At 37.9% G+C, this 15,824-nt stretch overlaps 1 protein-coding gene and 1 long non-coding RNA gene across 4 annotated transcripts in view; one reads left to right on the top strand and one right to left on the bottom strand.

Moving 5' to 3' along the window:
* The first annotated feature begins 477 nt into the window (after positions 1–477).
* The window catches only part of LOC122438252 (platelet glycoprotein 4), a 94,542-nt gene continuing 79,195 nt past the window's right edge, over positions 478–15,824 (top strand). For both annotated transcript variants that reach the window (XM_043462926.1, XM_043462923.1), the window contains exon 1: positions 478–646. The gene's annotated coding sequence lies outside the window, so the exon portion shown is untranslated. The remainder of the gene's footprint in view (positions 647–15,824) is intronic.
* On the bottom strand, positions 2,648–15,359 carry LOC122438256. Of its 2 annotated transcripts, XR_006268501.1 has the most exons (4): positions 14,754–15,359; positions 8,412–8,516; positions 8,197–8,334; positions 2,648–3,720 (listed from the first exon to the last, which is right to left on the bottom strand). It is a non-coding gene; the product is annotated as an uncharacterized LOC122438256 (long non-coding RNA). The 2 variants fall into 2 exon arrangements; XR_006268500.1 differs by lacking the exon at positions 2,648–3,720 and having other exon boundaries at positions 6,683–8,334; positions 14,754–15,355.

Genomic DNA, 15,824 nt, shown 5'->3' with positions numbered 1-15,824 from the left:
CACATCATTAAATGAGGCAAACCAAAAAGGACCAAATTACTGCTTAAACCATGTAGGAGAAAAAATTACTAGAAAGTTTACCAAACACGAATTTACATTTCAATGACTCACTTGGAAAACTTCCTAACAAAAGTTTGTAAATAAATATTTAATATTCATTGCTGTTTTCTTTCAACTTAATCAAGAGAAAGTCAAACCTGTCTCTATACTATGACAACAAATGCTAAACATAGAAGCAAATTGATTTTTTATGATCCATCTGAATTCCTGTGCTTCATAAGCAAAGGAACTATCTGTTAAGGCGCATAACAGGTTTTAACAGAAAAAGGATTAAGGGTTTTATTTTCCTCAATGGAGCGCCAAAATGAGCAAGATTTTTCAAGTTAAGGTTCACTTCATCTGGCTCAGGTGTCAGGGATCTATATTTATCTCGGTTTAGGCATCTGAAGTGTTGGAAGTCTCAGGATGTCAATGGCTTCACATGTCAGGATAACCTTAACGACAGACGAATGGTCAAGACCCTGAGCCTCATTTCTGAGTTCTCAGCTGTGGAAATCATGTGTTTATTTTCTGCATCTCCTCCTACAATAGTCACTCTGAAGTTTTAAGATCCTACGTCTGGGCAAGCAAGCTTCTCTAAAAGTCGGTGAGCACAATTATTTTTATTTAGGGGTGTGGCTATAAATGTCCTTGTAGTTGATGGACTATCATCTAGTAAACATGAATACTTGTTATTTCAAACTCCTTAAGAAGCTAAATACTAACTGGTGTATTAAATTAGTTTATGATATTGTTTCAACAGAGTTACAAGCTTTTAACTAAATGGATAGACTTTTCAGACAAAGCTTTCATCTCCAGTAGTCTCTCAACTGATCCTATGAAATGTCCATTTATACATTTTCATATCTTTTATTTTCAAAGTATCAGAAAACTTTAAGTATTTTTAAAAGTGCAATTTTGGTGGAATTTTTTTCTTCCTTCAGATTCTTAAGTTGATCTGTCATGTCCGGTTCTAAATTGATTTCTTATTTTATTTAAACTTTTGTGTGCCTTGTTTTAAAAATGTTACTCTTTTGAAAAGGATGCTCTCCAATTCTGACCAGTTCAATTTTCTGCTTACAAGTTGAGAAAACATGTTTTTAATGAGACTAGACGTTGAATGACCTTTGTTCACGGGACCAAAAAATGGTTCTTGTGTTTTGTCAAGACTGACAAGTATATTTAAGAAATAATCTAAACGACTCAATCCTTTTAACAAACTCTTAGAAGAAAAAAATATTTCCATAAATAAAATTACTGATCACTCATGATCATAGAAATTATATTAATTATTGGCACCAGATGTTTGAGGGGAGGGAATTTTGTTTCATGGCAGAATTTTTGTTATATGGTGTGTTTCATACCATGGCTATATAAGACCAGGAAACAACAAACAATGATACAGTATGACTTATTCAGACAGGAAACTTAAGGATATGCTTGTTTACAGACAAATAAGTATATAAGGATATACTTCTTTAGAGACAACTGCTGATACCAAAAAAGCAGTTCCATCTGACTCTATGCTATGTTACAAAGTCTGAGAATGAAATGAACAGGCTTCTTTACCTTTAAAAAAAGTCACCTTCCATAATTCTTTGGAGAATGGTCTCTTGGAGCCATGCAGAATTCAGGGGAAAGCACTCTGGATTGATACTTTTAAAAGTATTAACTTCTGTTCACTTCCTCTGCAAGAACTCAGGTAGGATCTGGATCAGATGAAGAGAAACAAGCAACCTGTCCTGTTCGCAGGTATACCCGACCAAGAAAGAGAAGGAGGGTTTGTGGGGCAATATATGAGACTTGTGCAATCCTGGCAAGGGGAAAGGAGACATGTTTTCAGAGGATGTACAATACAAACTGTAATTATTTGGAATTTGATCCTTTTGTAAAGGACAATGAGGACTTTGCAATGAATTATTCTGAGAATTACAGAAAGAAAGCAAACACCTGAGAATAATAAAAAGATTTTCACCTGGGGAAAAATGGTGAGCTCCCAAACTCAGAAGAATCATTGTTAGGCAAAAAAGGAAAAGAGGCTTTAAAATGCTAACAAATCAGTGGCAAAGACCGAATAAGACAGCAGAGGGGACCAATCAAATGAAAGAATATGTTTTTCTTGAAATGAAGAAATACATAATAATGTACTGCCCTTGAAGTGATTAGGGCTAATTTTGCTTTTAGCACAGATTTTTGGCGGAGATCACTAGCTAAGGAATTTAATATTCTTAGTATTTACAAACTAAACTTCACAGCTGAATTTTTCAAGGAAAAAAGTCACAAAATTTTTAAATGAAAAAGAAATGCTTTTAGATGAGAAGTATTTTTAATTGGTTAGTTGTGTATAGGTTGTTGATTGCTCTCTGGATGAAAACTGGAAAGCGTGCTATCACTCCAACCTAAAAGCAGAGATCTGCAGGGGTGAGGAAGGAGGTGCTGGTGGAGGAGTGATGCTGTTTCCATACCGGTTCCTGGAATCTGAAATCATGCCTACTCCAAAATGATTCTCTCAATCACAAACAATGAATTGTTTGTCAGGAAAAGGAAATAGACTAAACTAGGCTAAGTGTGCCAGGGATATAAAAAGAAATATAGTTCAGTAAATAGTTTTACTGTTTTGTGTGTTGCATGTTGAAGTATACATATTGACTAAGCCACTGGAAACTTTCTTTCCATTATATCCGGCAGGTAATAAGTAGGCCATTGGTTCCACGATGCACTTTCTACTCATTTCTTTATGGATCAGGGCAAGGTGAATTAAGCTTTGTGTCTTCTGACAAATTGAGTCTTGTGAAGAATAAATAACACTTTTAAATTGGGGCTTGCTATTACATTGTTAAATAGTTTAAGATGTTTTGAAATATACCCAGAGACCTTTGTCACACACTGTCATCTCAAGGAGGAAATGACAGAAAATTGGCAAACGTTCTGGAGGCGATGTAGCAGACAGCCCGGCTGCCTTCACCAGCGACTCCAAAGTGAGCTCAAATGGAAGGGCACTGTGCGCCCTACAGTGCTTTAAAAGGGGAGTGGGGACAGTTTTAAAAGTCACGAGTTTGATCTCAGTGTTGCCTTCTCTTATTAAATCTTCCAAACTTCGATCTTACATTCATCCATTTTAATTTCCCCAAATTTCTCCCATTTCATTTCACCTAAATCAAAAGGGAGGGATATTAATACTCAGGAGAACACAGTCTAATTGAAATTCATTTGGAGGCTCACTTCGTTCTGTGTAGAACGTCATTATTACTCTATTTGAAATGTAACAGGTACTGTTATAAGGGGTCTTTCTTGTATCTCACTCTAGGAAGCTTTGGAAATAAAGAAATAAAAGGTTATTCAGTACAGTGGTCTCATCTCATGGACCCTAAATACAGTGTCTTCTCAGAGTAGACATACACTTTAGTAAGTGGGATCTTTCCTACAAGTATTCTTACTTTGATGGGACCCTAAAACAGCAGAAACCTATTTTGGTTGAATACATAATAGAGTCACTCTCTTTCAGATAAACTTATTTCTCGATGCATTTGTTGAAAAATATTTGAGCACTTACTGTGTGTCAGACATAGTTGTAAGCTACAGAAAACATCATTAGACCTTATTGTGCTGAATATTGACAAGGATCCAGGATCTTTTTATTTTCAGGTGGTGGTTCTAAATTTTGTTTCTATGGAGTGAAACCTTTTGATGAAAGTGAAAAAAAAGAAAAACTTAAGTTAGTAAATGATGAAGGCACAAGTTGAATTCTGTGGATACTTTGGCACCACTGCACACAAATATACCCCTTAAGGAGCTATTAATCTCCTGAAGAAAACAGGCCAAACAAGTGACTTAAAAATAATACTGTATTTACAGAAGGAATAGAAGGAAGATACCAGAGTGAGCATCTTGCTGTTGCCATTATAAATGCATAATTGACTCTTAAAATTCTAGTAACTAACATATATAACACATGGAAATACCTCCAAAATATAATAACTGTACTGTGTGCTCTAAGGCTTCTTCTTGTTATTGCTCAGTTGCTCAGTTGTGTCTGACTCTTTGCAACCCCATGAACTGTGGCATGCCAGGCTTCCCTGTCCTTCACTATCTCCCTGAATTTGCTCAAATTCATATCCATTGAGTCGATGATACCATCCAACCATGTCATCCTTTGTCGCCCCTTTATCCTCCTGTCCTCAATCTTTCCAAGCATCAGGGTCTTTTGCAATGAGTCAGCTCTTCACCTCAGGTGGCCCATGTATTGGAGCTATAGCATCAGCATCAGTCCTTCCCGTGAGTATTCAGGGTTGATAACCTTTAGGATTGATTGGTTTGGTCTCCTTGCTATCCAAGGGACTCTCAAGAATCTTCTCCAGCACCACAGTTGAAAAGCATCGATTCTTTGGTGCTTAGCCTTCTTTATGGTCCAACTCTCACATCCATACATGACTACTGGAAAAACCATAGTTTTAACTAGATGGGCCTTTGTCAGCAAAGTGATGCCTCTGCTTTTTAGTACACTGGCTAGATTTGTCATAGCTTTTCTTCTAAGGAGCAAACACCTTTTAATTTCATGGTTGCAGTCCACAGTGTTTTTGGAACCCAAGAAAATAAAGTCTGTCACTGTTTCCATTTTTCCCCATCTATTTGCCATGAAGTGATGGGACCTGATGCTATGATCTTAGCTTTTTGAATGTTGAGTTTTAAGCCAGCTTTTTCTCTCTCCTATTTTGCCTTCATCAAGAGGCTCTTTAATTTCTCCTCACTTTCTGCCATTAGGGTGGTGTCCTCTGCATATCTGAGGTTATTGATATTTCTCCCGACAATCTTGTTTCCAGCTGGTGCTTCATCCAGCCCAACATTTCTCATGATGTACTCTGCATATAAGTTAAATAAGGAGGGTGACGATATACAGTCTTGATGTGCTCATTTCCTAATTTGGAACCAGTCCATTGTTCCATATCTGGTTCTAACTGTTACTTATTGACTGGCATACAGATTTATCAGGAGGCAAGTAAGGTGGTCTGACAGTCCCATCTCTTTCAGAATTTTCCACAGTTTGTTGTGATCCTCACAGTCAAAGGATTTAGCATAATGAATGAAGCAAAAGTAGATGATTTTTTAAAATTTCTTTGCTTGTTCTATGATTCAACAGATGTTGGCAATTTGATCTCTGGTTCCTCTGCATTGTCTAAATACAACTTGTACATTTGGAAGTTCTCAGTTCACATACTGTTGAAGTCTAGCTTGAAGGATTTTGAGCATTACCTTGCTAGCATGTGAAATGGGTGCAATCGTGTGGTAGTTTGAACATTCTTTGGTGTTTCCTTTTCTTGGGATTGGAATGAAAACTGCCCTTTTCCAGTCCTGTGGCCAATGTTGAGTTTTCCAAATTTGCTGGCACTTGCAGCACTTTCACAGCATCATCTTTTAGGACTTGAAATAGCTCAACTGGAATTCCATCACCTCCACTAGCTTTGTTCATAGTGATGCTTCTTAAGGCCCACTTGACTTCATATTCCAGGATGTCTGGCTCTCGGTGAGTGATCACACCATTGTGATTATCTGGGTCATGAAGATCATTTTTGTATAGTTCTTCTGTGTATTCTTGCCACTTCTTCTTAATCTCTTTTGCTTCTGTTAGGCCCTTCCTGTTTCTGTCCTTTATTGTGCCCATCTTTGCATGAAATGTTCCCTGACTAGAAGAGATCCCTAGTCTTTCCTATTCTATTGTTTTTCTCTATTTCTTTTCATTGTTCACTTGAGAAGGCGTTCTTATGTCCCCTTTGGAGAGATAATCTTTTTACTATTTGGAGTTCGAAAGCTATTCTTTGGAATTCTCCATCAATCGGGTGTACTTCTCCCTTTCTCCTTTACCTCTCATTCTTCTTTTCTCAGCTATTTGTCTCAGCTATCTTATCTCAGACAACCTTTTGCCTTCTTGCATTTCTTTTTCTGGGGGGATAGTTTTGGTCACCACCTCTGTATAGTGTTATGAACCTCTGTCCATAGTTCTTTAGGCACTCCATATATCAGATTTAATCCTTTGAATCTACTCGTCATCTCCACTGTAAAATCGTAAGGGATTTGATTTAGGTCATACCCAAATGGCCTAGTGTTTTTTGTTACTTTTTTCAATTTAAGCCTGAATTTTGTGATGAGAAACTGATGTTCTGAGTCACAGTCAGCTCCAGGTCTTGTTTTCACTAACTATATAGAACTTTTCCATCTTCAGCTACAAATGATATAATCAATCTGATTTTGGTATTGACCATCTGGTTATGTCCACACGTAGATTCATCTCTTGTGTTGTTGGAAGAGGTGCTTGCTATGGTCAGTGCATTCTCTTGGCCAAACTCTGTTAGCCTTTGTCCCGCTTCTTTTTTGTACTCCAAGGCCAAACTCCAAGGCCTGTTACTCAAGGTATCTCTTGACTTTCTACTTTTGCATTCCAGTCCCCCGTGATGAAAAGGACATCTTTTGTTACTGTTAGTTCTAGAAAGCCTTGTAGGTCTTTGCATAATTGTTCAACTTCAGCTTCTTTGGCATTGCTGGTTGGGGCATAGACTTGGATTACTGTGATGTTGAATGGTTTGCCTTGGAAACAAACCGAGATCATTCTGTCACTTTTGAGTCTGCACCTAATTACTGCATTTCAGACTCTCTTGTTGACTCTGAGGTCTACTCCATTTCTTCTAAGGAATTCTTGCCCACAATAGTAGATATAATGGTCACCTGAATTAAATTTGCCCATTCCCATCCATTTTAGCTTAGCTTCCTAAATTGATTTCTGATTGAAGTGTTTTTGTCTGCAGTGGGGGACAAATCTAAATTGTAGTTGTGTCTCTTGGCAGAAAGACTCTAGTTTGCATGGAAACATCTAGTTTTTATGAACCTAGTCTTTAAGAGCTGCTTGGTCAAAAGTTATGTCCAAGCAGACACGTAGACAGGGAATTCCAATGCAGGAGAACTTGAGCTGTAATAAGGCCAGTGCTCAGAGATACCAGCTCTGCTCTTTGATATAAGGCCTCTGTTTACAGACCTTTGCTATTATGTGGAGCCTGTACTTCCTGCTGGGCTGTGAACTCCATGAAGGCTGGGTTTCATTTGTAACTTAGTATCAGCAATATCCAGTGCTGGACACATAGTAAGCACTTAATAAACAGATAGTACCTATCTATTCAAAAATAGGTGTAAATCTTTTATAACCCAAAGGGTTCACCTTCCAATGAGGTCTAAGCTAGGATCTTAAGAATTTTTAGTCATGTAAAACAATTTAAAATCTTTTATCCCCATTTCTTACACTTAGCACTTTTTAAAAAATATCCAACTTGACATAAATCTCTACCATAAAGTAATACATAGATGTGTGCAGTTTTGTGAGTGAGAAATTCTCAGGTAAGTAGTTTCATGGAATATTACCATCACCAGTACCACCCTCACCTCTCTCAGCATGTCTGTTTTATTTTAAGTCTGTCTCTCTCTCTGTGTAGGGTGGATCATCTATTAAAATTATGAAATTTAAGAGAAATATTCTATGTTTCATGCTGCCCTAAGTATGCAAATTCACAGATACTGATAATCTCGCAATGAACCAAATCCATGAAGCTCTTTCATCTCACCTAATGCCGTGAAAATCTTACCCTTTTTCCCGTTCTACATGAAGAGCTTAGAAATGTTTGCTTCTCTGTTCAGTCTCTTAGGTGTCTACAGTACACTTATAGAGTTTTTAGATAAAGCCAGAGAAAAATTCTTGACTCAGCCATTCCACTCTGGGTCCAATGGTCATTTTAAAGATTTGCTAACAGGGAAAGCACAGGCTTTGATTTCTCCACTTCCTACTTCATGGGAACCGCAGCAGAGTAGACGTTCTTTGTTGGCCTAATCACACATCCCTCCAAAGCCCTCCCTTGAGGTGGATGTAATGGCCACAGCAAGTGGAGAGATACAGACATCATTCTCTATTTTCCTTCTCAATTCATTGGTCAGAGTTGTGTCCTGACCTCACTGAGAGTTTGTCTCCTGTTATCCAAACTTCTTTGTTTCACAAACTATAGTTCAGTTACAGCAGTTCAGCAAAATTCTATGTTTTACCAGATGAAGTCAAGAAAACCAGGATTAGGCAAGGAAAAACGTAAATTCTAATATTAGGGGGCAAACAGAAAGGAAGCTTACTATAATGATTCCTTCCCTCTTCTCTACCTCATTAACATTCCTCCTGCATATGAAAGATGCCATTTTGTTTTCTTCCTCACATCTCCCATGCAGAACTCTGTACATAGTAACAGCAGGAGCGTTTGTGAAGCTGAAATCCTGTAGAATAAATAAAAGCAATTGAAACCATTTGAATGGGCTTTTGTGAGAAGAAAACTTGTTTAATAATAACTTACCATGGCAGAGCAGCAGCTATGAAGTTTAGCTTTTCCCCTCCAGTTTAAGGCTAGAAGTCACCTTTCAGCAGGTCTTCCAATGTTCACATTTGTTCACAACAAAAGCTGCAAACATTGGAAGTGAGAATAGTTCTTGGCACACTCTTAAACCATGATTCACTAATTTTTTTTTTTTTTTAACAAGTGAGGACTCTGAGGCCCAAAGAAGTGAAGTGAGCTTTCATGTCTGGGCCTAGCTGTCGGATTGTCATCCTGATTTCCCTTTCTGCAGTTTTTCTAGGCTCCCCCTTCCCATCAACACCAACATCTATTTTTTATGGTTTCAAACTGTAACCTAGCTGTTGAAGAGACCCAAATCTTTTCACCACCCCAATCTCTTCCCTGATCATTAGACTCATCCATTTATGTGCCTGCTGCTCACGTTCTAGACATGGATGCGTTACTCGTGAGTTCAAAGTGTCTAACCTCTTTCAACACATAATCTTGTTACTGTGGTTTGATTCATGAGGTGCATTTTATGCTCAAAATTGTAAACAAACCCGATAGAGGTTTGTTTCCTACTCTGCTTGAGTATCTTCTAAAGTTCAGTCAACCATGCATATATATGTACTCTGCAAATACTTTTAAACTACCAGGCTGGATTAAATTATAATAGCTAACTATAACCTACTGGTATGTTCAGGGCACTCACAATAATTATGTGAGTGCCTAGTATTTAATGAGAGGCACTGGGAATCACTGGTTGAGATACTCTCTGTAGCTGGATTGAAAAGGTTTGAAACCTGGAATCGGCCACTTTCCAGCTCTGTGACCCTGGGGAACATGTTAAACCTCTTTGTATCTCTGCTTCCTTGTCTGTTAAATAAGATTAATAAAAGTACTGCCTTTATGGACCAGTTGCTCAAAATAAGCAAGTGACTATGTAAAATATGCAAGTGCAAGTCCTGCAGTTAGTTAGTGAGAGTGCTAGATAGAACTATCTTGTCCCACCCCAGATCTCTTATTTCCTCTCCATTCTTTCTTTTTATATTGTTGCTCTGAACCTAAAACCTAGAATTCATTTTGTTTTTTTAACCCCTCTACCTAGCTCATTACTAACCAAGTCTTGGCTGTTCATGCTACCTTCTAAAATCCCCCAAGTGACTCTGCATTGCATTCAAGAGAAATTTCTGAGAGAATTAATTCCTGGGTGTTCAGGCAAAACCCTTAGCCTGGTATATTATCCATTACATTAGGGCTTCATGATCGTTTGTGCCCACCTCTCCAGTATCCTTTCTTTTCCAAAACTCATACATTGTACCAAAGCCTTACCAAACTGTATTTCCCCAGTTGTACAATTTCTTATGCATCTGTATTTTAGGGGCATGCCTATAATCCCTTTGCTGTCTCCCCCTTCCTTACCTGGACCTATATTTTATATGCAGTAAGCTATCACTTCTTCCACCAGCAGTCCTTTCACATTCTTACATGACCCACCATTTTTCTTCCCACTTGGGTGTAGGTGTCACAGTAAATCAATATTATTATCTGTTTACAAAGCTGTCTTCCTAGGGATGCTGTGAGCTACTTGCATGAAAATACCAGGTTTTTGTTCTGTTGATTCCTTCACTTCATCCCAATTAGAAGTCCAGGCTAAGAATACTTCAGGAAATTATTTTATTTTACTGTTTCAGTGGCTACAGGTTAATGAAACATTTACCAGTGTCAATGGAAGAATAAAAGCATAAATATATGAGAAGCAAAGCGAATGATTCAAACTATTATAGGAAAGTAGCTTCAAAAGTAATCTAATATTTTTTTTAAATGCAAAAAGCTTGATAAGGGAAATGATCCAATATGAGAACCAGTAAAAATCATTGCAAAAAGAATGGAGCCAGAATTTGTGTATCTTCTGGGTTGTGATCCAGTGGTGAAGGAGCCAGATCAGAAGTTGGTTCAGGTTGCAGGCGTGACAGCCTGGCAAGTGCTTGCCATGTAGGCAAGAGGTTGAGGGCAAGATAAGATTAGGTGAGGACATGTACTATCATGGGTAAGCCAAGTTCAAGTCTTAGGTAGTTTTAAATTCTTCCTTCTTTTGGAAAATAAGGACTACTAAGTGAGTGCTGGAAACTACAGAGTGTGAAGTATTAGCTCATAGCACTAGGCTCACTTTTAATAGCTGTTTAAAGCAAACTAGATTTAACCCATTAGATCTCAAAATATTGGAAGGCATGAGAGTCACTAAGAATGCTTGTATGCTTAGGCTATTCTCTTGCTCTCTGTACATCCCTTGCTCAACCACTCCCTGCCCACCTACACCCTACTCACATCCTACTGACCTTCCTTGTTAATCACTGAATCTAATCAATAAATGCCTACAAAACTTGTCCCTGGCCCCAACTAGTGATTCTTCCAATCTTTTTCTTCCTTTCCTTTGCTTGCTTCCTTCTTTTTTTTATTTTTTTTGGATTGGAGTATAATTGCTTTACCACATTATGTTAGTTGGTGCTGCACAAGGAACCGAATCAGTTATATGTATACACATATCCCCTCCCTCTTGGACTGTCCTCTGCCCCACCCCCATCCCACCCATCCAGGTCATCACAGACCAGGAGCTGAGTAAAGTAGATAGCTAGTGGGAACTGCTCTCCTAACCTTCTGATCAGAACATCTCCACCGAGATAGCTTATCAAAGGGGAATGAGGGATGCACTCCTCTATTGGTTTCTCTGGTGACTGATGACTAAGCCTGATACCAACTGCTAACTTCCCTCTCCACATCCTCTGGCCCCCTGCCAGCAGACTGCTGCCATGTCCTGCCCATTGTCTGCAGTGTCAGCTCAGGAACTTGCTTCTAACATGTAAGATCCCTCATTCATTACACCACTGATGTGTCTGCCACCGACTTTGAGATCTTTATTCAGTCTTATGGCTGGCCAAGCACAGAGCGTGCAGCCCAAGTGTAGCCATAATGCCTGCTTCTAAGCAACTCGTTGTTAAATGTTATATTGTTGTTATAATTTTATAACTGTCTTCATCATCATTGTCATCGTTATTCTTGTTTTTTACATTTGTACCCTGATCGTCCCACCTTGCCGATTATCTAATGTTTTAATCCCTTTGTCTTAATCTCTTCTAAATTATTAAAATTCACCTACAATTATCTTGATAACCCTTTACTGGGAGGGTTATTAGTTTCCTAGTGATATTTAGCTATTCTGTTGTGTTCCTCTTTCCATGGGATTTCCCAGGCAAGTATATTGGAGTAGGGTCGCCATTTCCTTCTCCAGGGGATCTTCCCAGCCCAGGGATCAAACTCACATCTCCTGCTTGGCAGGCAGATTCTTTACAGCTGAGCTACCAGGGAAGCCAAGCTTTTTATAGATATTATATATATATATAAGAATAGTATAATATTTTCAACATAGTGGCTAAGACTTGGTATTCAGACTTAAAATTTTCTTCTTATAACCCTGTTTCTAGTTGTGCAACAGGGTTATAAGCCTCTTTGGTGATTCATGGTTCTTCAGCTCATCTGCCTCTCCTTGTGCCCTGACTCATGTTCTTCATCTCAGTAGGATATTTCACTCCATACTTGAAACAGTAGCTTTAGCCTCAAAATCTTTGTCCAGTGTCATTTTGCATACCCCATAATAATCTCTCCTGTTCCTCATCACTGTGTCATCTTCTAATGCTCCTTCTGTGAAGTTCTATTTGTTGTTGTTGTTTGAGTTGCTAAGTCGTGTCCAACTCTCTGCGATCCCATGGACTGTATGCCTGCCAGGCGCCTCTGACCATTGTATTTCCCAGGCAAGAGTAGTGGAGTGGGTTGCCATTTCCTTCTCCAGGGCATCTTCCCTGCTCAGGGACTGAAAGCGCATCTGCTGCATTGGCAGTGGATTCTTTACTGCTGAGCCACCAGGGAAGCCTGATGTTCTAGTTACTCTCCTCCAAAATTCTGGGAAGTTATGTAACCAAATGCATCAGAACTTCCTGATAACACAGGCCTGAGAAGTCAAACTTTTTAGCCGCCTCATTACTGTTCTTGCCCTTAAGCCAGAGACTACCAGCAAGACACCTGTAGTTGAAAAAGTTGAGTTCGTTACCAATTGCAAATAGGAAAAAGTGTACCATGGGGTCAGAAGGCGTTAAAAAGAACCTCTTATAAAACTTGAACTTCGGTTGAGTGATCTGGGGAAGAGGGTTTAAGGAAGTAAAGCATTACTCTGAATTGAATGTTGTCAGGAAGCAGGGTAATTTTACAATTTGGTGCCTTAAAATGTCTTATTTAGGAAGAGGGAAGATAAGCCTGTCTTGGAAATGCAGCAGCAGTGACCCAGATTAGCTGGGAAAGGGGGACATGTGATGCCTGTGGCTAAGACAGTGTTCATAAGAGGTCTGTATTCAGGCATAATTACAGAGCGTTTTGTTTTTGTCTTGATTCTTCATGATCATAGAGTGTCCTTGCCTAAGGTTGATGTTCTGTGAAATTGCTTATGTTCAACATGAGGATACCACAGCCAGGTGTGAAAGCCAGGGCGGTGTCCAGAAACAAGACCCACGTGATAGCACTGGGCCAGGTCTTGGGTGTCAGGGGCTGTTTTCTCTCTCATGATAAAATTCTTTGCTACTTAAGTAATTAAACTTACTTCCATGAAATCCACTTTCCTCTACTTTGGTGATAAGATTCTAACAGTTCTTTGTAATTTTCTCCCTAAGCCCTCTGGTGTGCTCAACACATCGTGTATTTCAATACAAAATTTCATTCCTCTTAAGCTAGCAATATGATGATGATCAGTAAGGACCACAAAAGTAGATTGATCTATGTATAATAACTACAAAGGGCACAGATTGTTTAGGGAACTGATTATTTTTTGTACTTACACCATAATCACTAATTTGTTACGTAAATATAAACCACTGGCAGATAGGAAATAAGTGGAATAAAATTTTAATTTTATTTAGTAAAAGTTACTTGTGAAGACTTTAAAGTGTCTTTCCACTTACTATATAGAAAAGAGCTGAATAATCAGAGACTGTGGAATTTTGGAGTTGGGAATTATGAATCAAAATATCTCTGGAAATATATATCTAGGCTAAACATAAATGTGGTTAAAAAACTTTCTACTTAGGCATTCTAGATGCCTACTACAGAAGGTGAGATAATCTTTTCTTTTACATAATAGACTGTCATTATCATAAGTTTTGCTTAAAGAAAAGAAGATCTAATTAAGTGATTTAAGTTCATGATTGAATAATCTTTAAGTAATGTATGGATTTTAAATGAGTAGAAACTGACTAATGTCCCATACTAATAATTTGCTTTGTAACTTGTTACAGATATGTAGAGAAAGTGTTATGGGTGGAAGGCTCTGAAGAGAGAAGGAGATAAGGTTATATAAATCAGGCCTATTCTATAAGTCACACATGAAAAAATATCTTCCACAATGTAATATTTAATGTATTTATAATACTGCTAAATATAACACTTTTTTAACTTATACATATATGATCTTTAAACATGAGCTATTTAATAGGCTCAATATTACCAGTTTCATAAGTAAGATTAAGTTTCTTCATCTTTGAGTTTTTTTATTAGTTTTAGAATATAATAAAAGCAATAAAAAAGAAATAGTTACTTATTTTCCAACTCTGCTTTATTTATCATATTATCTTATTAGTAAGGATAAGATGTTTTGATTGAACTTCATGAAATTTGCCCTTTAGTTACCCTTGAAGATATGATCTAAACCAAGAAAGATGCTCATTTTTCATTTTCTCTTTACAATTTACTCTTCTGTATATGATTCTATTTCATCTTTCCTGTTTTCAAGTAGAATGTGTAGCTATGTTTTATGTGAACCAGAAACAATTATTTAAAACAGGAAATGGAACTTAAAAAGTTAAAATTCAAGTTAAATATTTAACTTTTAATTAGACTATAAGGCTTAAATCATTTTAAAGACTACAGATACTTGTCATGGGCCTAGAGGTGGGTTTGTTCACTCTTAGTACAATTGAGGGCAGCACTTTGGATCCTTAAATCTGAATGGTTCAATAATTAAATTACAGAAGACTCCTGATAACTGATTTAATTCTTCGTTAACTGTAATAAAAGGGAAATAATACAATAAATATCCATTGGCTACTTGGGAACTTAGTCTATTCCTGGAGTCTATTTTATGCAGGTCAAATTAGTTTAATGTGCTTTTAGATATGTGTGTTCTTTAATATTACTGTCTAGAAGTTTACTACAGATGAACTTAGACTACTGCTTTTTGTCAAAAGAAGTATTCTGAGTACCCATTTAAGCAGCAGGTACCTATCTGAAATGAAAAGGATTTAAGCCAATCAGTTTTCTTACCTGAAATATTCCTGCACATGGCGTGCTTCTGCAAACTCTTTAACACATCACAGATATTCTCAAAACCGTTGTTGTGGCTGATGCCAGAATGAAAAGGTAGCTTTCTTATTCTTGTTTACATATATTCCTTTCTTCTCGGAGCATATCAGGCTTGGAGGCAAACAGTGGCAATGGTTTTCAACTGCAAAAACTCTCCAGATGATTTCTTCCAGAGTCTCCTTTTTCCTCACTGTCATTAGGCTTAGATTCTCCTCTCTTCCATCCTATCCTTTTTGAACTGTCATAATGCATTTACATTTTACACATCTACTTGCCAAACAAGAAAGATTACATGTTCAACAAACAGCAGGCTCATATAATCATTTTTTTTCATTGTTTCTTTCCAACAAGGTCCAGTTATTGACTCTAGACTAGTAAGTAAATCAAAGGATCGATGTCTCCTGCTTACTCTTCTATGGCTGTTTGCAGTGGACCTCTCCATCTCTTGATCTTTGTTCCTCATGCTCATCCCCACATCTCTTCCCCGACTCGCATGAGGCTGAGCATGGCCCTAAGTCCACCAATCTCAGCCTGGAATGTGAAGTGGGGAAAGTGAGAAATTAGGAGATTAAATACTTCCTAATAGTAATATCAGCTGAAGTCTGTGCATGCTCTTGTTATCTGCTCTGCTGTTTGCAGAGCAAATACTATGTCACTTCAGTCTGAGCCAATATAAGAGAAGTGCCAAGTCCCCAGTTCCTTTGACCTTTAGTGTATTGTCTCTGCTTTTACCAGGACTGTTACTTCAGTTCTTACCCAGTTTTCATTACTTCTCTTTCTACCCTTGCTGTTATACTCCAGAGTACCATCAAATAAAATAAAAGCTTAACCAGAATCTCTCTCCCACTCATGATGATGGCTGTAAGGGCATGCTTTCGTTTTACAGCCCTCTTTGCCACAGCTGCTGCCATGAACTGCACCATTTTATGCATTAATATACGATATTTGTTTTTCCCTTTCTGACTTATTTCACTCTGAATTACAGTCTCTAGGTCCGTCCACATCTCTACAAATGACCCAATCCCATTGCTT

This window comes from Cervus canadensis, chromosome 3 (assembly GCF_019320065.1).
Source record: "Cervus canadensis isolate Bull #8, Minnesota chromosome 3, ASM1932006v1, whole genome shotgun sequence".
Classification (NCBI taxonomy): domain Eukaryota; kingdom Metazoa; phylum Chordata; class Mammalia; order Artiodactyla; family Cervidae; genus Cervus; species Cervus canadensis.
The sequence above is the reverse complement of the archived record's forward strand: the minus strand, read 5'-3'. Positions and strand labels throughout refer to the sequence as shown.